We start from the raw sequence: 25,170 nt of genomic DNA, 5'->3' as shown, positions 1-25,170 counted from the left end.
AGGTGGTGACTCAGCTCTGCATACAGGAGCAGCCCAATCCCTCTTCTGGTCACCAGAAAGTGACATTCGAAAGGCAGGCGTGGGAGAGACCAGGCCAGGCCAGGCAGGACAGGGAAGGAGGAGCAGGAACAGTCTTCCACAACCTAAATTACATGCTTTGTATCAGGCTTCTCCTGATACTTTGCATTATTCATTGACTTTGAAAGCTCAAGCCACCACGCAGGACACACCACAGTCCTGCAGAAAGTCTGGTACATGGACAGAAAGGATTTTTCCATTGGCCTCTGCCAATGTAATACATAATCAATATGTGGCATCAACAGAAGTCAAGCGAGAAAACTCATCCCACATCAACATGCCGTTTTAAGAGCATCCAGAATAAAACCTTTGTGGGCCACTTCTCTGTTGCCACTATGCCTGCTAGTGGAGAGGTTTTTGTTTTTTTTTTTTTTTTCTGAAATCAGTTATTTCAAGGATATTTAATTAAGAACCTACGGAGAGAAGAAAATATGCCTATGTTACTGCAAAGGACTGAGGCCAGCAACTATGTTTTATTGAGACTTCTGACGGTCGTAGACACCCATACGTCAGTTTGGAGACACAGACTTAAACAGAGGGTGACTGATTGGAAAGGGACACATCAGAACTGAACCCAATCTATTTGAAATTAAATGCAAAACCCCAGCTTTCCAGTGCTGATGGTGTTCAATCTGCAGAGAGCGTGAACAAGGCCCCAGCTCCAACTTGGTAGTCTCGATTTCAAAACATTTTTGCAGTGAAGCAACTTAAGAAAACAAACATTCCTAGCCAGGCAGAGATCAGTCATAAACGTCTTCTGAAATGGAGATGAACTCCCTTATTGTGTATTTAAAGCAACACTATAAACCAGGCCATATCTATATAAAGCAACACTGTGGGCTTAAAGCAACAGCGGTATTATTCTCTGTTGGAGCTTGGACTGAACACCCCAGGAGTGACCACAAACATAGCTACTGTTCAGGAACAGACCTGCAGATATGGGAAGCTAAGAAAGAAAAAAAAATATATGCTTGATAGAAACAGTCACTCAGGCAGAATCCATCCATTTCACAAATCTTACATTATAATGAGTATTCAATAGAAAACACAAGGGAAAAAAAAAGTTACAAAAATAGTAATAATAAAAAGCAGTTTATTTCCTAAGTTCCTAAGCAAGACATAAAAAAAAAAAAAACTCAAACAGAAAAAAAAAATTAGAGATGGTTTCTGTGAAATTCTCCATGAAGCCAACAAAGCCAAAAAAAGTCATACATAGGAAGGTGAGCTGCAGATTCCCCAAAAGCTAGGCAACGTTATCCATGGGTTATTGCTTACATTTGATGGCAGACACCAAATTTAACTGACATCTACACTTTACAGATACCATGTTATAAGAAATGCTTGAGAATACAGAACTTTTTTGAAGTACTTTATTTTGCCATTTCTAGCATATTACCTCAGCACCCTAGCTCCCTGGAAATCACCCACCATTAACTCCAGCTGTCAGGTAGATCCAGGTGTAATTCACCCACTGATTAAATCTTAACTAAAATTTTATAATACGGACACCTTAAACTGCGTAATTGTTTTAGCTTGCTCTATAGCCCCTATGTTTTTTCTAAATTAAAAGCATAAAGTTAACACCGATGATAACATTTGCACTCACGCAAGTTTTAATTAAACAGCATTTTTGTTGATGGGAGCATGCTTTTAAGACACTAAGCACGTTCTCAGTGCTAAGGAACAGACATTACTGGATATCCCCATAGCCTAACAGTAGTGTATCATGACTGCTGTAGGTTGCTAGGACATCCATGGTAACATTCACCTTTGGGTGTACAATGTGAATCAGAAAGGCCACAAAACGCCATTCTTCATCACTGCTAGTGCAGTAGATTAGTAGCAAGACTGTAAAATCAGCCTAGGCATTTATACTCAGCAGGCAATTATCCATTTGTTGCCATCCTGAGCTATTTCTTAGCCCACTAACTCAGCCAAGACTAGAGGATGGCAAGTGTTTCCTTCTCCCTGTCCACCTCACCTGCCCAAATACAAGTTCTCCAGAAAAGTTCCTGGTGCCTCTCTGTTATCACAGCTTTGAAAGCAAAGATCTGTTTCAGTTACTGCAAAAAACATTCCCCCTACAGCTGCTTATACCAGTTAGCACCTCACGCTAGGAGCAGCATTTTGTGCCTTCTGAGTGAGCTAATCCTCCACAAATGGCTTAAGACAGGAAGAAGCGAGAGTCACCAATGCCATCATAAGTCTGAAAGAACAACATAAATGGGGGAGCAAGGAGCCCAGACTACATGAAGCCTTTAGACCTTGACTGGAGTGATGCTGATGCATCAGCAACCACTTCATTTCCACTCTCCTGAACTCCTCAGATCTACCCTCAGTCTTGGCATCAACCTCAAGCCATCAAACTCAGAATCACAGAATCACAGAATTTTCTAGGTTGGAAGAGACCTCAAGGTCATCGAGTCCAACCTCCAACCTAACGCTAACAGCCCTCCACTAAACCATATCCCTAAGCTCTACATCTAAACGTCTTTTGAAGGCTTCCAGGGATGGTGACTCCACCACAGGGATACTCTGTTATCCCTATTTGTTCAATAGCTTAAAGTTAGCACGTGTTAGAGATTGTTTTTTTTTTGTTTGTTTGTTTGTTTTTGGTTTTTTTTTTTCAACTTTCTTAAAACATCTCAGTAGCATTTTCATACTCTACTATTTAATTTAATTATTTAATAGATATTAAATATATCTATTTTTAATAGATAGCTCCACCCCTTCTACAGAGAGCTGAGCTCCTTTTGACTCCCAGAGGAGTGACTTTAAAATAACAAAAAAAACTATTGGTAAAATCCTAAAACTTAACAGTCCTAGAGCCCCACAGAAAATTGGGAGAAAAACAGCTAAGACAGGTGATTTTCAAAGTTTGTTCTCAAACTTTGTGCAGCACATCCTAGGCAGTTCTGAGAGTGGTATATGGACCAGACTATAAATTCTACTCTCAGCTACGTCAGAAACTATTGCATGAATGATTACAGTAGTGAATGAATGAAGCAGCAATTTCAACTGCTTTTCAATTATTGTCTCAAGTATGCTTTGGCATAAAGCTCTAGTGAATTTGGAAGACCATAAAACACCCAGATACCTTCTTCTCTGACAAAAACAGAGGGAGCTGGCACTGCAGGGCTGCCCAGCCTGGCACTTGGTACAACTGATCATACTCCTTACCCCAGGCATGCACAGAGGCTGGTGGGGTTGAAGCATGTTTTATATAGTGGGTGTATTAAAAGATTTTATCACCAAGCCTCTAACCTGCTCACATGAGCATGTGCAAATAATGATTTTTACCAACCTATCCAAGCTGATGAATCTGGGTTAATTTCAATGTGGCTGCGAAAGGCATCTTGACTCCTCTTCTCTACTCCCTGAAGGTATAACAACTCTTTGAAGGAATGGCTGGCTAAATAAGGTTGACAAACCTCTCTAATTTCTGTAATGCATTCTTTCAAAAGCAGTTGGAGTAATTCTGTTGAAAATCTTTCCAAGAGGTTTCAGCCTGAAGCAGAAAAAACAGTGTGGAAATTTTTCATATGCATGACTGAAGGCTGGCAAGAACTAAACACAGGTGAAAATATGATGTTAGAATACAGAGGCATGCTTAAAAGTGCTTCTACCACCTCCACCTACAATGTTTTATATATAGTATTGCATAGTGCAGTTGGAAATGTTCAGGCATATGAAACCAGCTTTAAAATACTAATGTCCCTCCTTCTTGTTGTTTTGATACTTTACACAGGTGAAAGCAGGAGTACTGCGAATTTAGCAACATGAAGAAAGAAACTTTATCCTTTATCCTACTATAACACAAAATTTTCTCTGTTAAATGACAGCTCTGTTGCCAATCTCCATCATCCATGGGGGAAAAAAAAAAAAAAAGAAACATGTCAACTTCTAAAAAGGAATTTTGAACCACGTTTCATACAGCATCTGTCACAAATCACAGCAGATCCTACACCTACCAACCCATCCCCTCTGTGTTCCCAAACCAGGATGCACCCTACACCATCTCTGATGCTAATGGGGTTGTGGTGGGATGGGACCCTCAGCAAAAAGATGACCAAGATTGTAACTGAGCAGAGTCTCCTTTGAAGATGAATCTCTCCTCTATTCACATAAAGAACCTGGAAGCCCAAGCTCCTAATTTAGGCACTTTAAGGAATTCCTTACTTGAAGTCAGACAAATCTGAGCCACACAGTATCTTTACTACTACTTTTTGAGCAACAACAAGAAGGAAAAACAATAAACAAACAAACAAACAAACAAAAAACAGAGGGAGAGAGGGAAGGACTATTTTCCAGTGGAAATGTAGATTAAGTAGCTGATACTCTGATAACAACTGAAAGTTATAATGAATTCCAGGATTCATTCAAGTACTCCATTCTTAAAAAAACACAATAATGAAAGGCTTACATATGAAATTTAGTAGTAATAACTTTAGGGTCAAATCCATAGTGATTTCTTTGGCAAAGCTTCCACTGACGACACTTAAATGTGATTTCAGTGGGTGTTCTGCCTGCAAAAGAACTTTGGGATTGGCCCACACTCTATATTTAAGTCACCCCACTCCCAGTATTATACAGCGCCAACCAGTCACAAAACCTAGCATTATTTAGACCATTTGCATGCCAGAATCTCCAATTGCAGGGTGCAAAAACCATCAGGAAGCATTGATCATTCCCTTAGTAGCAAACAAAAATGCAATCTTTTTTACTTGGCTTTCTTATGATATCATTTGCCTTCTATAATGGCAATTGCTTTTTTTAAAACGTGGATTTGCACAGTGTTCAATTTGCCAGTTTCCCCATATAGATGTATATTTACTGAAATAGCCACTCACAAAATCCAAAGCCAAAGGGTGGAGACCTAAAAATAAATGTATGTAGTTTAAGATCTTTTATATCCATACATGATAAGAAATCTGGTTCTCTTCTGGTGAGCCATAAAAGAGGAAAAATGGGAAAACCACAAACAAGCAAACAAAATAAAAATCTCTATCTTTTGCCCTACCCCTTCAAAATTGTATGGATACTACAATGCAACCACTTGGCTAAATGTTCCAAATGTTGGTTTTTCAAAGTATTTAGCCATATAAACTATCGTTTTATTTCTGTTGGCTTCAGATGCTCCTACGCTTATGAGTTTTTCCTTACATCTTATTATTCAAAAACAAAAAATATCAGCCAACATTGCCGTTATGGAGCAAGAAAAACCTAAGTATCGTTTTCCAGTTAACTCTTCTGTATCTGCCTTGAAGTGAAATCAGCAGCAAGAATTGCAGGCCAGGTTTTTCTAATCATTGCACCTAATTACTACCATTTAGTATTTCATTTCCCAAGTAGTTCCATAGAAAAGTCTCCACAGTTACAAGGCAAGCTCAAGTTACAAGAGTGGTAGAGCACACACTGTAAAAATTTATAATTTACAGCAAAATGTGAAGCAAAAACAATAAGCAGTAGTGGGTGATGCTTACAGGCCTACTGAATGCTGCAATCCTAGAAATATTTCAAACAGCATTTCTCTTTTGAATTTAGAAGACTTAAGTCAGATTTGATACTGGATTTCTCACCTTCCATATTAAACTATTTCAGTGAACACAGCCTTCATCAGTACTTCTATGCTGTACTTTTAAGCTATTATATAAGAAAATTTTATAACCATCACCTTCTTAATCTTGTGAGTTTTTTTTCATCCTTTTGTACAGTTTCTCTGCTCTGAGATATCAATGACTAATCAAGCTGTTCCGTATTTTCCCCTTGTTTAACCTCACACCCGAATGATGAATTTGTCACCTATCTGTTCCCACAGCACATTAACGACTTCACAGCCAGCAGTTGTCACTGGCTGTCTAAGCGAGTCAATGAAGAGGCTGCTTCCAACACAAACCACTCTAAGGGGAACAGAGACACTACAAAGCACTGAGGTTTGCTCCCTTAAACACCATGCGTGCTCTATTTGCAAGTTTTTCCCTTCTTTCCCCTCAATCTTCCTTCCTCTTGCATTCTCCAGAAGCAGAAGAGCCGGCCAGGAGGAACTTGCTATGACTTGGGACAGAAAGGCACTTTCACTTGCAGGCACCTCAGTTTCTCCAGCCGAGCTGAGGAACAAACTCAGCAACACAGCAGTGAACATTTGCATGCCACTGTTTTTCAGGAGGAACACTGCCCCTCCCAGCAGTTCCTGGATTAAACCCAGCATTCAAACTACAAAAATATAAGCTTATGAGTTGACTCATTAGCCAGAGAAATGCGATGTCTTCCAATGTTAAGGAATGTGACAATAACAGCAAATCTCACCCTGCTTGATAAACGGCAGGCATTTCTCCATATAAGGTGAAAAATGTGCTAGAGCTGCTCACGCAGCACTGTTAATTCTTTGCCTGTTCTTAATATGCAAGAATATAAATGAACGTATAAATCAATTTTGGAAGCAAACCTAGGAAGTCCATTTTGCTTGCTGATAGCTATAAACCATCTAAACCACGCTCAGCGCACGAGGAATGTTGAACTTAACCATTTAATCCCTTTTAAGCACAGAGCACATTTGAGCTTGGTATGAACATCTTTCTAGCACTGAACCGAATGTAAATCTGAAAGGTCCTGGACTTTTTCAACCTCTAAATTCCCCTTCTAGTTCACCATTCCCTGGTATTCCCGTGCATTCCTGCCCCTGACTGACAGCCTTGTGGCCGGCAGTGCATCCAGGATGTGAGGACATCAAGGGAAAGCTGGCAGCCCAACAAAACCATTGGCCCTTCCTTCACTCTGTGCATCCTCTGGCCTGAGCACCAGGGCTGCACGGTATCGGCACAGGGCCACTGATGCTACTTTATCTCTTATCGTCTCTGCTCTTATTGTCTAATAATCTCTGCAGTAGCAATATTTTTGTTAAGGAGCATTTATGAAGTTGTTTGTGCGTTACAAAAAGATTGCAGATATCACTCACTGATAGAGAGAGACTGATGGAAAGACTTCTGTTGATTTTTATGGGCTCTACACCAGGCTGTAATGGCAAAGAAAAACTACTTTATATGACCCCTTTTGCACAAAGCATGATAAGGCATCTGCAAAAAATCTCTTAGACCTGGCAATGAAATCCAATTTGTTTTGAAATTAGATCTAAGCCCTGGTCCCCCCCATTTCTTTGTTTCCATACATGTTATCAACACCCCTCAAGTCATCACAATGATCTGACAAATCACCTAATGAGCCAGCTGGTACACCAATGGACATTTTTTTTAGGAATGAAATGTCAGTCGCCAATTGACCACTGTTTTCATAGGTGGGATGTAGCAGACTACAACAGACACCTGTCAAGATGATGGTTTCCTCTGTAGAGGGTCTGGAAAACGAAGGATAGCACAGAGGTAACCAGGTTTGCTCACATTTCTTCAGCTATTGATTTAATGGTTAGGAAGAGATGTCAATGACTTCCTGAAGAGTCCATCAGCAAATAAAAGGCCATAAGCACACCTGACAATAGAAGGGTAGAAGAGGAAACTCATAGAAAAGAAAAAAAAAAAACAACAGGGATCTTTCAGAGAAGACTCATAGCTGATGCAATTATCATGGGACAGATTTCTCAAAATCAAGCTGGAAACATGGAGAGAAAACAAAAGGATGAATAGAATTAAATGATTTACGAAAATCCTGAAATCCATTAAACACACCACAGAAGCTGTACTCTAGGAGTCAGTGACTTCTATGAGAAGAGAGGCACAGAGGGGAAGCTTCCGCATACTGTACATATACCTACAAAATTTGAGTGTATGCACAAAAATAGACAGAAGGAAAAAAAGATACTTAACAACTTTCTTTAACTTTGATGAAATGACATGGCAAATTTTGATTTGATTATTTTAGTCCCAGAAATTTCTTTACATCAAAGATCAGGTGACTGCTTCAAATTGCCAATACCTTCCTGGTTTATCTTCATTCAACCAGAAAATGTAATGTGTCCTGCTGAAAAGACAGCACAGGCTGCTTTATTGCTACTGTAAATCTAATACTCTATTGCATAGACTGCATCAAATACTTAACAGCCAGAAGGAGAACATGGGCTGGAAAGGAGAAACAGGTATTTAGAACACGTTAAATGTCTCAAACAACAGGGATGAAAAGCACAATTAGCACATGAAGTATTTCACACATTTTTTCTTATTGCCCCGTAAGGTTCAGGTTGGAGTTCAGCAAAGGGAGTGCAACAATGCTGCAATGTCATGCTATTAAGAAACGCAACAGAGAGGAATGACTAGCTATGGCAACTTCTGATTATTTTGAGGTTTCTCTCCATCTGTTAACCAAAATCCAACACCTTGTCATTGTTCTTCCACTTCTCTTGTAAAGCTTTTCTTGTCTTGTCCAAAGGACCAGCTTCGCAGTACCCTGACACACAAAAATCCTAGAACCGAGTGGGCTGAAAATGAAGAAAATTATTAATGTGAATTTACTAGGTCATTTAACTTCATTCATTTCAGGTGAATTTCAACATTTAATCGCTTCTAATTATTAAAATACACAATCTATTGTACTTTGAATGGCAAGTTATTATTGAAGAGATTACTCTGTTACTTGTCCAGTAATAAAATAGGTTCTGAGATGTAACTTGCAGAACTCCAGTTGAGGAAGAAATAAGAAATCCACCAAACCCCGTGAAACAAAACAAAAAAATCCCAGCCTTGTTGACATTTTCATTCAACATATACTTCATAACCTGTCTTTATTGACATTTATGAAGCAGTAAGAGTGAACTTAAGTATTAATTACATAGTTAATTCAGCTATTTGACCCCTCTAGGAAAAGCAAATAAATAATACAAGAGAAACTTGTTAAAAATAATATACTAATAACATCAACAACCACCACCAGGGGTACTGTACCAGACCCTTTTCCAAACAGTTGCAAAATCGATTTTAATAAAAACATAACCACTATCTTGGTGGTTTCAAAGAATCATAAAATGGCATGCAGCTTTAACAAAATATCAAAAATACATCTACAATTGAGAAAAGAAAGGATGCATCAGAAAAGCTTAATGGAACAGATGTACAGCTTTGGAAGAACAGAATGTTTAATAAATTTCTGGGAAAAAAGAAACCAAGAAGGTCTCTACACTAATTACAACACTTACTTGCCTGCAGAAGTACAAAACAAAATGATAAACAGCACCAACAAAACACTCAAGGTGAAACACGTTTCTTTTTGCAAGTATAAAACATAAAGGGACTCAGTTAACTGGATAACAAGCTAATATTCTGCAGTCACATGGGCTTTAAGCCAGCACGGTTAGTGAACACGGACATAATCCCAGGCACACGTCTTCTACCATCTAAAACACTGACAATAATTGCATACTTGTAGCTGGGTATATACTAAGCTCACTGGAACAGCCAACCATTTCACTCAGTTGTAGCTGCTAGTATAATTAAAAATATTAAAACAAAAACAAAAACAAAACAAAACCAAAAAAAAAAAAAAAAAAAAACAAAAAACAGGCACAGTGGACAGTCAGAGAGTGTCAGTACTCATTTGCTGAAAGATGAACAACAAAAAGTTTTTGCACCAGTGAGAGCTCCAGGGAACCACCAGCCTGCCTTCAGACCCATGACCTAGAGGTGAAGGCATCCTTGCCTATTCCTGATCAGTCAGGGCACAAAATTCTCACCCACTAAAAAACTGCTCCAGAGGTTTCTAGCTGTCAGAGATTCTGTTTTGTTGCGTCCCACATGTAGCACCTATTGCCTTGCTCTGTAAGCAAGTATAGCCCATGACCAGCTACCAGGCAGCAAGCCCTGCAGTGATATATATCTGGATTTTAGGAGCCAAGTTCCTCTGCTTGCTGTGTTCTGTGAAAGGTGGAGGGAGGGGGAACACCACAGGAGAATTAACTCCAAACATTATTTAATCATTACAGAATGACGCTTTAAGCATGTTTACAGTCATTCACATCTAGGGCTTTTTCTCATTTCCTGGAACCTTATCTAATGTGAATTCCATACGGAAGTTTTTAGTGGTATATGAAGATGCATGCAAACTAACCATACTCCAAATCATTCAGATAAAATAGAATAGTAAGTCAAACAGTGAAGAAACTAGGGCTGTCAAATTACATTTGAACAAATAAAAAAAAATCTGACCTTTTTGTACAAACTTACTCTTAAAGAAACTATTATACATCCTTAATTCAGATGATAACTCTGATGTGGCTAAGAACAACCATGCTTACAGTTGTCTCTCTTTTATAGACAGAATGCGCACTATCCATGTGATAGCAGAGAGCTCACATGGCTAACCACCAGCTTAGAGCTTTTCAGGGTTTAGAACTTAAACTTCGGAGATTAGGGCTTCTGCTCCAAAAACAGCTGAGAAGACCAGCAGGAACCAGGACATGACAAAGCAGAGAGGACTTCTGCTGTATGTTCATGGATAATGTTTCCCCCAAAAACTTCCCCTGTGAACTTCTGAGGATGCCATTTAATCATTCCTGCTTTTATTCTGCATGATTTTAAATATCAAATATACCTATAGGTATTAAAAATGTATATTGATAGTGCATATGAGAATACATACAATAATTTATATATACTTATCATGAAATGCCAATAATGCATGGGAAAAAAAAAAAAAAAAAAAAAAAGACCTAAAACAACCATGATTAAATGATCATGAATACCTCACTCCACAATACTAAATTCAAAATGATAAATGATGCATTACAATTCCAGCCTCTATTAACAAGCAACTGCAACTCCAGTAATTCCACAAAGAAATCCTTAGAAAGGAATGGAAAAAAAATGTCAGCAAAATATAAAAGTTCCTCATAAAAAGATCTTTGGCTGAGGAAAACAGCTGCACAGTAAGAACCTCCTATCTCAAGAGGATATAGAGGATACAAGTGAACTAAAAGCTAACGTAAGAGCTCCCATCCTGAGATCCAAAACCAGTTAGCTCTACATAGTTTCTTGAAGTATTTACCAAACACGTATTATTTGTGAGACGGCCTTCCCTATAACACAGAAGTCCCACTGTTACTCGAAATATTACAAGAAATAAAAACAATGTCAGTATGTGGAGCACAGGAAATAAAAAACTGTTCCAAAACAAAATAAATTATTTAAGAAGAAACAAAATGTTCAGATGTGCTTACTAGTCAAGCACAGTTCAGAAACTGGAAAAATATTTTATTGTAATCTTGTGAAGGGAAAAAAATAAAAAAAGTAGCAGAAGATAAGTATTTTAAATAACCCAGACACTTTTTGTGATGACTCAGCCCTTACTGCGACTTTTTATAGCTGACAGGCTGAATATTTTAATTTCTATGCCAGTTTTACACAGGCAAGTAGTAGCCACTGATTAAGAGATAGCTTAGTCTGAATCCAGTGGATGGCAATTAATGTCTCCCCTCCCGTACAGCTCTGAGCCAACATTCATAAAGCCATAAAGTGCAGGGAAGGAAAAGTAATTGACTAAAAGCAAATTTTAAAGCATTGATAAAAGGGTGCTCAAAGTCACCCTTTAAACTTGTTCTTGGCCTACAATGCACACCACCATTTACAACAAAGGGTTTAGCAAATGGTTTGTCGTTATTGGCCTCAGGTGACACACTTTTCACAAGGATAAGTGTGCACGTGGAGATCTTGCAGGACACATTTTCGCATAAAAATGTTGGCTCCAAGATGTTCCAGTGACAATTCATCACAGATATTTGCGTCCCAAGCACTATACCAACAAAACCCCAAACGTTTTATAGTCCTAAGCCCCCTTGTGTATCATTCCAGGAAACATTTCATCATAACAAAATTGCTGACAACCAAATATTGCAGGCAATCCTAATCCCACCAGTGAAGGACCATCTCCCAGCAGTACAGGTTCTGATGTTCTGCGTAGCCTAAATTTGAGCATCTCTAGGGGCAGGGCTCTCACTGCTTCCCAGAAGAAATGTTCTACTATTTATGAGATCTGACTGTGAAAATATTCTTCCTTTTATTCAGATTAAATTTACTGCTCCCAATTTTTACCATTTATAATCCCTCGCAGCATTTTAAGTAAGTCTTTTCTGCATAAAACTGACAGCTTTCATGTATGCAAACTATTACAAACTATTACAGCAGCCCTCTGCCGTTTATCCCATGTACAGAACTTAATTCACTCTGCTTGAATTAGATTTCAGTATTCAACCATTTGTTATGCTTCTACGAACTCTCTCCAAAACACAAACCATGTCCTCAACACCATAATTTTTTGGACCCCTGTGAACTGCCTGATAGCTCTCACATGCCTTCCCACTGCTGTGGCTCCCACACCTGGATGCAGGAATCCAGATGCAGCCCCACCACAGCTGTGATGGACAAGCAGTGTTATTCACATCCTCATCTCTGCAACTCAACTTCTGGTGATCAGATTGCATAGCCATAAAACACCATTTTGCCATGCAAGAATATTCTATGGCTACAGCCACCAATGCCATCCCACTGCATCTGCTCCTGTCTCCTCCACTTATTCTCAATTTCAGAAACACGCCTCAAATTCATCTCCGTCTCCTAAACCTTTTGATCATCCTGAAGATCTGCAGAGCATCTTGAACTGTTTACAAGTACCAATCTCCTCCTCTGTGCCCAGAGCAATCTGCTTTTGAAGAATTCCTGTTGGATTGCTGGAGATCATTAGGCATGGCCCTCCCCTGCCAGCGTGGAGGGCAAATGCTGGCGACTGCTGGGGTCACGCACAACAGCACTCCCAAAACGTCATTCAAAGCCCTCACCAACGCCGCAGAATTAGTAAAATCTTTTCCATCACCAGTGGTAATGGACAGAATCCATGGCAGCAAAAGGATCTGTGGCTTTATAATACGCTGCTCAAAATATCTGCTGATGGTCATAAGACAGAAAGAGTAAGCCAAAAAAACTGTATGATGTAGTCAGTTGGCAACTGGGGAAAATCACATACAAAATGAAATGTGTTCAGTGCTGTAAAAGCAGGGCTGTGGGAAATTGTTGGTTCTCCATATAAGGATCCAATATTTTTTCAATTTGCCAGCATAGCATAAAGCATAAAATCTTAAAATAAAATTCTAAATGTTAAACATGAAGAACACTTTTTGCAGTATTTCTTAAGAATGTTAATTCTGCATACCCATGAGTCTCGATTTTACAATTTGTAGCCAACCTAAATGAAAAACGAGGATTTTTAACTTCTCCATATAAAAAGTCAGCCACCTTTTTAATTGAGAGTTAGAAAAGCATAATTGAAAATTACTAACCTCAACATAGTCATTAGTGACAAACCCTAACCCCAGTTAAACGCAGCCCTAATAGGATTAAAGCAGCATGCAGGATGATGTATGCAGCCATGGTATGCACGAAAAGCTGAAGAAAAATCTGGATCCATTTGTAGAGCAGCAATCAGAAGGCAGCTTTGTTGGTGCCTGAGGTGCACATGCACCCGCCACAGCACCTCCCTGCCTTGCTGGAGCTGCAGATGCTGCTGTGGAGGCACCACCACAGGAAAAGCCGAGCACACCTGGGTGGATTTAAGAGTGCCAACATGCCCACACTCATCTGTCTGCTGCATACAACCTGGGTTTGCACGCACCAGCTGGGAGGTGCAACTCGACCAGTCTTCCCATGCCCTTTGGTCTTCCCAAGCCCTTTGCACAACCACGCTGGCAGCACAGCTCTGCCACTCCATGCACTGGCTTTCCCTTCCACATCCTTCAGCATCCACCCATCCACAAAGGTCTTCAGCTTGTGAGTGAGCTGTTTTGACCACCACAGCTACAGATTTGCACCCACAGGTATGCTGGACCCAGGCTAAGCCCTTCCAGCATACCTGTGGGTCCAAGTCCTTCAGTAGGCATCAAAACTGTCTAACGTGAGACTTCCTATTGATCACATGCCACTGGCTACACATCTAAGGAGGCTCAGGAGGGTAAATAATTTTTTCCCAAGTCAATTGTAAATTGGCTTCCTAAATTGTCTCCAGATCCTTTCCAGACAGCAGAATGGAAATAATTAGAGGTGGTTGGAAAATGGAATTTTTGTCCTGCGGGGAAAGTCTGATAGTCCTGTGCTTATTTTTATCCTGACACAGGCTAGAGTGAAAAAGCCTTAAAATATTTAATAGAGCGAAATATGGCAAGGTATTCTGATATACTGAAACACTAACATGAAAACATTTTGACCCATTTTGCCGCTAGACAAGAGGTCAAACAGAAACCATTTTAAGCTGAATTATCGCCATGCCAGCCAGGGAAGGATGGGCGAGGTAGAAGAGCTGGCAGGCATTATGGCACGCAAGTGCTCCAGAGTGACCAGGGCTGGGAAATGTGAGGCCATGGTGGATGCAAAGAAGCAATGGGAGAAGGCAGCAACAAAGTGCTCAACACTTGGGTGAGACCCGGTCTAGGCCAGTGGTTACACCAGGAGCACCAACAGGCATGAGGGAATACATGAACGGCACCTCTCACATGTGGCAACACACTCCCACCTCCAAATGCCCCTCACACTCAGCTCACACTTGGGAGAAACCAGGCCACCACTGCTATTGCTGGTAGACAAAGCTGCTCTTCTGCTGCAAAGAGAGAAACCAACGTCACACACCTGGATGACAAGGACTGGGGTAAGATGGCACTGCCTGGACGAGGCTGATGGAGGACCAGGGAGGCTTCCACAACCCAGGGTGCAGAAGCCCATGCCTCCATCCCTACAGCACCTCCCTGCCCCATGCAACTCACACAAGCATCGCCTATCCCTCACTTGGACACACCACCAATCCATCTAAGCTATTTATCTTCCTCCCTGAGGTCCTATCCCCCTGCCACGACTATGCAGCAATCACCAGCACTGTCGACACAAGCTAACTGTCCATACACCACCTTCTGTCTATTCCGTGAAACAGAAGGATGGGGATTTACACTTAATCACCACTTCTTTGTTAATCTTCCAAAGATAAATTTAAATAAGACCTTCTGGAGGTTCGAGTGGGGAGGCTCCCCCCATTTTAAAATCAAATGCAATGGTCGACCCCTAACTTTCCTTGCTGCTTACTTTGCAGGCAATACTTGCCCACCACCTGCATACATACTGACTTTTTCACGGAGAGCTGATGTGCCATGGGGAAACCTGCAGAGAGCTGATATGTGAAAGTCATACACAAACTGCAAACAAGCATGAAGGATGGGATTCACCCTCAGGAAGAAGACACCTCCTCGCCTGTTCTTCACATACAACACAATGGTTTCTGCTGCCTAGCCAGAGATATACTGTTGAACCAAGGACCTAGGTAACTCAGGTAAAGAGTAAGACTCTTTCTTCCTTACACCTTGGAGATGGCTGCTTTATGCAAGCAGGAACCCTCACAGGAAAACATCCAGTGTCATCACCCTGCTTGGGGTCATCCCTTCAGCTGTTTTGCTGATAGAGCCATGAAAATCCCAAGCAGATGTGAATTTCTACATCATCTGAATTTTGGGTTCCACAAAATGCCTTTGGCTACTATTCATGGTGATGATATCTGTCTAACTTGCTGCTAAGCCAGTTGAATGCAACTTTTCACTGTGCAGCTATGGAGGTCTCCTTGGCCTCTCCTCTTCAGATCACCTGGCAGCCACAAACAGAGGTACTTGCAGCATGCTGTGCGTGCACAGCTGAAATAGACAGGGCCTTTAGCATGAAATGACTAGACACAGAAACAAGCAAAAATGCTTAGACCTTTGTGCCTTTCTCTGTAAGCTCTCTCCAAGCCAGACCAAAGTAGTGAGACAAAGAAGCCCTCGAAGCTCACCACCCTTCTAACACCTAGTCATTTTGACCCTCAGTGCAAGAATTCATGATTTCCATCTCTCTGAGACTATACACATTGCCACACAAAGCTATGGCAGGAAGTATGCAAAGTTGGGTTTGGTCTGGTTTTAAACTCACAGAGGGCAGCACAGTGGTTGTCACTGTCTATCAAGGCAGGTTGGCCAGCAGGACTAGCCCGTTTGATTATGGGTCAAGCTACCCTTGTGCTACAGACACTCCAGTCACTCCCTGCATCTGTATCCCCAGACTGGGAGAAGGGCAAGGAGAAAAGCCCTAGCTGCCCTATCTCTCAAAAGCTGACAAGGGACTCAACAGTGAAATGCTGACTGACCCAGCAGGATCCTGTTTCCAGCTGTAAAGTCTTGAAGCTCACAAGCAGTAAAGCAGCACTACCTTTTTCAACCAGGATCCATGCCTCATCCAACAGGGAAAAAAAAAAAAAAACCAAAAAAAAAAAACACAACTCCTCATCTTCCTTACAGGCATGAGTGACAGCCACTTGGGAGGTCATTTCTTCCAAAAGGAGACCATTATAAAATTTTATGAAAAGCAGCCTCTGTACACAAGACTGATACAATTCAGGCTCTAAAAGAAGAGAAACTTCCAACAGTGTTAGATAAAATTAGTTTTATTAACAAAAAAGAGGACAAAAAGGAGGCAATTTCTTCTTCGTCTTTACTGGGCATTGTTCCAAGGAAATCCTTCTTTGCAAGGTAGCAGCTTGTCACAAGGACAGAGTTTTACTCCTCTGAAGTCAAACCCTAAGGAACAGCTGCAGAAGGGATGGGAGCAACTTCATGTCTCCTGACCCTCTCATATGGAAATGCAGCTTCCAAGCAGCTTTCTACTAGAGTCTGCTAATTCTGCAGGTATCAGAAAAGGCTCAAAAAAGGCATTGATGAAGAAAGTGAAATGCTGTCCAGGAAAAGATAATCTTTTGGTGTTTTGGACTTGGATGGCCACCAAATCAGAAATTGTTTCTTCCTTTTTTAATATTTCCACACAGTGGGACAAGCTTTGCAAGAAAAAAGAAATCAATTAAATTCACGCAGTCAAAGAGAGGCAAAGCACCAAATGATGCCAGTTTCCTTTCATCAAAGATTCAGATTCAGAGGCTATGTCTACGGGTGATGATGCTGACAGGTACAAACTTGTTCTGAGCAGACACAAGCAGTCCCTGCCCACACTCAGAGATAACCAAAAGCCTTTTGAACGCTTAGCGCGGCTCTGGGCCAAACTAATAAGCTCTGCTGAGCCACAGGTACATCACCTTTAGCTCCGTGCCATTACCTTGGGCTCAGCACATGCTGGCAATGTTCACAGAACTTCACACTGGCTCAAAGCACAGGCAGGGTTCATTCCCATCTGCCATCAGAGGCAGACAGAGCTGCTGTCACGCTCATGGCTTCATCTTTAAGCCCTGACTTTGGTTGTGCATGCACTCACACCAACTGCTTGCATTATCAATCTAACAGAAGACATCTCAGGCCGGTCTTCTACTCAAGCGTATGTTTTGACACCAAAACAAATGTTCTTCCTGTTAAGTGTATGAAAGATCTTGAACTGAGCATCTAACTAAGATACTTGGCTTTAATTTTGAATTATGTGTCTGTATCACAGCTTTTCTACTGAAAATAAAGAATTTACACATTAAAATGAAACTTCTTAAACAAAGCAGTGCTTTTATTCAAGTGTTTCTTTGGAAATACTTCCTCCACCCTCTGAACAGGGGCCGTGTTTAGGCAGCTGGCTGGGGAGCAGAAAGAAAGGGAGGATGAGAATCATGCCATGCTCATGACAGGTAGAGATGCCAGGCTTCCACCTGGCTTTCGGGCTCCTGTCTACTCTTTGACTCAGAAATGACATCTCTACAGACAGACAGAAGGGTACGGGGCTGTAAAACCAAAACATATTTTCTTAACACTGCTCCAGAAATATCCTCTGCTAAACATGTAACAGATGCATGTTCCTCATTAAAAAAGTGTTGCTATACATTATGTCTTGGCTGCAGACAGATTCTGGCAAAGCCTGATACACTGTGGACATATAATTCATGTGTATAGTATGTGAACTCTGTACCCCACTTCTCAACCTGCTGAGCTCCTATGATGGTTTTTGGGCTGTGGAAATGGGAGCAAAGGGAGAAAGCACCAGCATGTGTCTGATGCTGGAACTGAGAAAACAACCGTTCAAAGTTTTTGAACATACTTCTCCCAGCACAATCCCCAGGCATCCAGTTTTCATTCCCACGTGTGTCATGAACTGGAAAAGCCACACCAACTCCAGCTACCTTTCTCTAAGAGGAAAAAGAAATCATCACTTGATGGTGACCATTTTGTTCCTTGAGTCATCTGTCTCCTTTTGTTAAAAACTTAACTCTTGGCTTCTTGGAAAGGTAGGCCCTAATGATGAATTACAATATTTTTGGCTGATTGGTGCTTAAAACCAGCCCACGCTAAGCATAACTTCATAGTCCACAGGGAGACCCTCAGTTTTATTCCTTGCCTGGTATCCAGACTTGTATTTAATTACTGGTTATTTAGATTTATAGGCAGATTTGCTAAAAACAGTGACTCTCTGTGTGCAGACAATAACCTTTTGATGGGTACAGTAGTAAAACTGAAATTGCTATGTAAACAGGACCAAATTTTAAAAGTAGCTGGTGTAGCTCTATAATGAAATTGGCAGCACTGTGTGGGTACTTTGTCTCAGAGAATGCTAAATGGTGCATAGCCAGCGTTTGCTCCATAAACTGTCAAACAAGAGAACCGCAACTGTTCAGCGATTTGTTTTTCTAATGTAGTTCTCCACCATGGGAAATGTCTTTTCCATGGCCAAGCACAGAAGCCAGTGGGATCCAAAAGAAATACAAGGGAGAAAGATGATGTCTATAGGGTGTCTCCCAGCTGAGAAAAAAGGTGAAGGAAAAAGTTTCTGAAAGAGTTGGGTTTGGTAGTGTTATTGAAAAAATACAGTGCTCAGGCAACACTTACTTTTGGGATGCTATACTTAATTGTCAAGTATCAATAATGCTACTATAACACCTAAATTTTTCTTTTAATTCATTAGTCAATGTAGAGATAAAACCGATGCCTACATCAACAGAAAGATTGAACAACAACACGTGTACCTGGTAACTTTCTGAGGGCCTTTTACTACTTTACAAAATGAAGCAGACCTCATCACCTTTGAAAGGCAGAAAAACTAATACCCACCTTTGCTGAAGAAACAAACTTTCTGCAAGTAAGCAATATCCGAGCTACACTTCAGCAAATAAAGCGATACGTGAGCACTGGTCCCAGGTTTCCTGTTTTGTTCTATATTCTATTTGTCATTTCTTTTCAATTGTGTAGCTCATGTCAGCACAACAACCAACAAATGTTGTTTTGTTCATAATTATGGAGGGTAGATAGAAAAGGAAAGTCTTTCCTACTGATGAAAGGATGCCACTGATTCAGATTTTAAAAGCAATTGATATGGATTGACTCCATTTCAAATAGCTGTCCCGGTGAAGTCTCTCTCAGTAATGGAAAAAACAGCACAGATCTCCCTTTTTCCTGCTTCTTCTTGGGCCAGGCAGAAAGAAAAAAAAAAAAAAAAAGATAAAACGTAGAATTGAAACCTCATTTGACCTAGTCCTTAGGAAGATGCATTACATTTTAAGGGGTTGATTCTGGAGAAGTAATCAAATACACAATATTTTTTACTGGGGTTCAAGTGTCCACAATACCCAGAGAAATAATCAAGGAAACCCTGAGTAGACTGCAAGACTCCTCTGTACATGTAGAACTACTTCCCAATGGTGCAATTGTAGCTGGTAATCAAGCCTTGCACACTATCAGGTGGCAGATATAACAGTTACTTACCCCTACCCTACAACTTCCCTGACTGCTGCCAGACTGCAAACGGGTTGTTCATAACACAAGCAAAGGTAGGATGGGGCTATGGCAAGTGGCTGGAGAGCTATCAGCAGTAACGCACCAACTGCAACAAATTGGCTCAACAAGAAGGGAGTGTCAACACACATCAGTAACTTAGACCGTGATTGCTGAGAATCAAAGTTCACATCATTTTATGTCCCTGAAATGTCAACCCAATGGCGAATTTAAAAATAATAGTTATATCACTTTGCCAGTTATAAGACAAATCATAGTAACATTGTGTTGATCTTGACCTGGCCTGAGACAAAGAAGTCACAGATGCAGAGAAAAGCATAGGCCTGAGGAGCAATTACAGAAAATAAAAATTACAGCCATGATACAACATGTCAAATCCCTATTCAATCCCTATTACAAGTTGCAATCTATGTTATCCTTGGATGATATTTTTAGATAAAGATGCCTGTTAGCCACATCATCTTTTATTGAATGTTCAGCATGTTATAGGCATTATGTAAATACGTGAACTTTACAGAGGGGAGAGCATTGTGCAGATATTTTCCTTTATTACTCTTAACTACTGGATTGTGATACAACTTAAAAATTGTCATAGAATCACAGAACAGCTTGGGTTGGAAGAGACCCTAAAAACCATCTAAGTCCAATGTCCCTGCCACGGGCATGGACACCTCCCACCAGACCAGGCTGTACAAAGCCCCATCCAGCCTGGCCTTGAACACCTCCAGGGATGGGGCACTCACCTCTCTGGGCAACCCATGCCAGTGCCTCAACACCCTCTGAGTGAATAATTTCTTTCTAATGTCCCATCTAAATCTACTCTCTTTCAGTTTAAAGCCACTCCTCTAACTCAGAACCCAATGAGCCCAACAAATTTAGTTAAGACAGTTTTTACCTGCAGCAACAAAAATAGTACTCACCAAATAAAAAAAATACTGAGGAAGGAAAAAAGGTTCATAGCAAGGCCACATACATAAGGTCATGAAAACCTGGATAAAGAGGGAGTTTAAAAATGAAATAAATAAAAGGTCAACATGAGTAATTAAAAGAAAAGGCGTGGCGAAAAAAAAGCCACCTTATAATAATTTAGCTTTTCGGGCATTACTTATGCTTTATGAAAATGAAGCAGCAGAATCTTAGCACTACTTATTTTTCCTATACATATACACAGGATTTTATAGGTACAGTATGCCAAATGTGGACCACTGTAATGTGGACAAATAGCTGAAATCATTGTTGTCAGGTGGCACTGATTTATTTCATTAGAGAAAATGAATCTCAAACAACATCCATTTCACTATCAGTTTCTATGTTCTGCAATCAGAACCAGAACTTAATTTTGCAGTTAAATGAACAAATGTATTCCTCCTACAAAAATAACTGCTACGATTGCTGAGTACCAAAGTGTTAGGAAAAAAAAAAACTCACTGGACTTTTAGCAACAATATGCCCTCTTTGCTTGCCTGTACACTGCAGAGCAGGAATTTCCTTCCCTTTTTTGGCACTTTCCTCCAAAGCGGATGCTGAATTCAAGATAATAGGGAGAATGAAAGGCAAGGGCAGGCATCTCAGATATATCCTATTCTTCTACTACTAGACAGCTGAATACGAGACAACTAGAAGGGGATATAGAGTCAGCTGATAAATTTATTCTTTAACAGGAAATAAGAGCTCATGGAAGAGGAATCCATTTGAACTGTATCTGATCACACCTGCTGGCGAGCAGCAGGGTGGAGGTGAACTCAAGACAGCACACATCTTGAGTGGAAGAAGTGCAAGGACCAAATCAATAAGACACCATGTACCATAATACACATTTTAGAAAGCTAATATTTGGACCATGTCAATATAACACAGGCATTGATGGTTTCAACATAATTATTTTAGACTGAAATGCCTGAAACTAAGTAATGCGTTACTTACCTGAAAACTTTTACATTTTTAAGCAAATATTTTCTTCCTCAAAATCTGATAAAGGGGAAGATATACAAAATATTTTAGCTCAAGTAAAACATTCCTGTTGGTTTGAAACCACAGGAAAAAAAAATGATTTTAACAGTTTTTTGGGGGTTGGTTTGTTTTTCGTTGTGTGTTTTTTTGTTTGTTTGTTTGTTTTTTCAAAATAAGATGCCTTGCAGTCAGTTGGTAAAGCTTGAAAGCTTATAATTACTTAACAAGCTTTGTGTTCCAAACAATGGTATCTTAATGGTTCAAGCTTCTCTTCTTTCTGCTGTCATACATACAATGATCACGCAAGTTAATTATAGAGTTGACATTGCCAAATATCACACGCTAAAGTTGTGATATAGTTCTACTAGAAATCAAAACTATACCCTAATTATTGGTACTGCTACCACGTTAAAGACCTCACTCTCTCTGACTATGGGCAGGTTGCATCTATGGTCAAGACCAACCTTGCACCAACTGGCCTAAGCAAATGCTCTGCAACAAGAGCACAGCTGCACAATGTCAGCACCAGATCCAGGACTCAATCTTTCTGCAGCAGATTTGTTTCTTAAACTAGAATGAGAGGTGAATGTCCAATTTCTGGAGAGCTGCATCTACTATTTCCTCCTAAAAGCTACCTTATTACTCTTGTAGCACTCTGTAAAGGAAGCTAATTCTGTATATGGTTAATGCACATAAGCATGCCTCCTATCTCTGAAGAGAGATAATTTTAAGAGCATTTTCAAGTGACTAATATGAAAGCAAGTAAGCAATTTAAGCTTTATAGCATCAACTGAAACAGACTTTTTGGCACACATCTAAACTCTTCACAGTGTCCCTGCTGAACACATCTATAATTCTCATTTTTATTCTAGATAAGATACACACTGCCTTTAGTATGGTGGTGATCCAATTTAAATGATTTAATTAGAATTATATGCTCTTGGCCACTCTCTTGCTATAAAGCAGGAATTTCCTTTGGGCAGGCACAAAAGCTAAGTTGTGATTGCTTTTCCCAGCTCCAAAGAATGTATTCTTACTTCCCATTCCTGCCAGACACCAAAAGGGTTCACTAATTTCTTTGATGCTTTTCCTTCTCCAACTCTAAATCCATCCTAACAGTATAAGGAAAGCAGAAACAGTTGTTACCATGATACCGAGTTTAAAATATTAATAAGGACTACTAAAAAGCATCCACATTTGTACTACTTTCTGACTTACTATTAGAATCAAAGCCATGAGAAAATTCTTCTCCAAAGATGTTATTTTTCCAAGACTTTATAACCTGAATCTTTCCTTTTCTAGGGAAAGGAAGAGGATCTACTAAAACCATCTTAACATTTATCACAAAATCAATATTTTGTAAATATTGGTATCAGGTTTTAGAGAAATCAATAAAGAGATTTCCTCTTAATTACTACAGCAGAAAACTGTTTTCACACTCTCCTCTACAGTGCTTAAATTTCCAAAAAGAAGTAAGGAATTAAAATAAGGAGCAAGAACAACAGATTTTTAGGCTTTCTGGCTTTTAGTTTCCATGAACAATTCACAGGAATTAATTTCTTTACACATATAAGACAAAGTTGCTGACATGAGCAAGCAACAAACTTCTGCACATGATTTCAGTGGTGTCCCAATACCCTCAAGGAGAACATTTGTCTTCTCATCCCTAACTGAAGATAGGTTCGTTTCCAAACTGCATCTTGGAGACATTTGACTAAAACTGCTTTCCTGCTTTCCTCCAGGCAAAAAGTAAACATCTATAAACATTTTGTACTAACATTGCAATACAAAAAAAAAAAAAAAAAAAAGACTACGCACTATTACATGTACTCATGTGCTTCCCCCCCCCCCCCCCCACCCTTTTCTGCGTTTATAAGAAACAGGCAGTGATGCACGCCACGAGGCTGGGATCTAATCAGACACAGTAAGGCCCTGTCTAGACAGGCAAAAGTTATCACAATCAGTTAACGTGGTTGAAGAACTCCATTAAGACGCAGGCTAGCCAGGATGAAACCACATTAGCAAGCCACACAGCACAGCTAGGCAGCGAGACGGCCTTGGGGCTTTCTCCCAGCACCTGGGAAGTGACATGGATGGGCCACTGCAGCTTGGCTGCATCGGGCTAAAGTGACTGAGAACTCTAAAACAAAAAACCCCAAAGTAAGTCAAAACAAAGACCACCTTATCAAGCTCACCCCTTCCAAACCGAGCCTCCCCTAATGATTGGCATGGCTGGCATGTCACGGCAGGGCTGAGGAATCGCTGTCAAAACTACAGGCAGGAGGGCAGCCCAGCTCCACGGATCTTTGAGCCAAGTTCGGTGAAGCCCCACACAGTTCACAGAGGCTCGACAGCAAAGAGGAGCCAGGCAGCTGTATGCTGCTGTGCCCGGACTCATGCTGACCCAGCACCACCAGCACGATAGCAGGTGCCCACAACAGAGAGGCCATTGCCTACCCAGTGGGTAAGCACCTGGTGAGGGTTTTCATTCTCACCCTTCATCCCCTGGAATTTCACCACTTCTGTTTGCAGGAAAACACGCTTCCGTGGTGTTTGGGATATAAGCACATATCTCTCAATAAAGAAACCCTATACACACACCAAGAAAAAGACAAAGCATGAAAGGAATGAAAAATTAAGGAAGAGCGATTAGAATTGCACCTAATGCAAGGCAAACTTGCTTCCTTTGCTGTGATCTTCCCCACAATCTCAAAAATTTTATGGCTTCTTAATATCACCTCTCTACTTTGCAAACTGCACATCACAGCATATTTGATTCAGTGGTAAATGTGATAAAACCACACACAGTCCATTTATTACTCTTACTTTATTACTCTTTTTCAAATAATTGATTTTAAGATAAACAAAGAATTTGAGAATGCTAAGGAGAGAAATGAGGAAATAAGAGCACCCACTAAATCATTATCATAAAGTCTACAGGCAGTAGGAGCACTTCTATATCCAGACACTAACATTTAATCATGGCCCACAAGAAAAAGAAACAAAACTCATGGAAGTGCTCATGTTTTAATTGTCCTGACAATAAAACCTATTTTCAGCTATGCTGTCCCAAGCAATGAACTGCAAGCTTTACAGCTGCTGTTAAAGGCCTCACAAACCCTTTGCCGAAGAGGAGTAAGCATATACTTCTGCGGTTACACAATGCCATACGTACACTTTGGGGAGAGGAGAGGAAGCTATAAACTATCCACAATCCACCAGGGAAAATCATTCGTCTTTGAATCAAGAACAGGCTTCATAATAAATTCCTTAGCTATTGTATTATATAATCACATTGGTAGCATTTGTCCAAACTTTTCCAGTACATTACTTTGAGTGGCTGCAATTTAGTTTACAGAGAAAAAATAATCCCACAGAGAATTTGACAGCATACACAGGAACACTGGCAACTTTTCAGTTCCATTACTATTGTATTA

The 25,170-nt window shown here is 40.3% G+C and overlaps 1 protein-coding gene and 1 long non-coding RNA gene across 2 annotated transcripts in view; one reads left to right on the top strand and one right to left on the bottom strand.

The window, feature by feature from the left end:
- Positions 1-25,170, bottom strand: part of SCAF8 (SR-related CTD associated factor 8) — a 184,087-nt gene that overhangs the window by 32,386 nt on the left and 126,531 nt on the right. The window lies entirely within an intron of this gene.
- LOC311434845 lies at positions 3,425-3,895 on the top strand. Its single transcript, XR_014691767.1, has 3 exons — positions 3,425-3,461; positions 3,577-3,655; positions 3,827-3,895. It is a non-coding gene; the product is annotated as an uncharacterized lncRNA (long non-coding RNA).

Source organism: Aythya ferina (genome assembly GCF_964211825.1).
Source record: "Aythya ferina genome assembly, chromosome: 3".
NCBI lineage: Eukaryota > Metazoa > Chordata > Aves > Anseriformes > Anatidae > Aythya > Aythya ferina.
The sequence above is the reverse complement of the archived record's forward strand: the minus strand, read 5'-3'. Positions and strand labels throughout refer to the sequence as shown.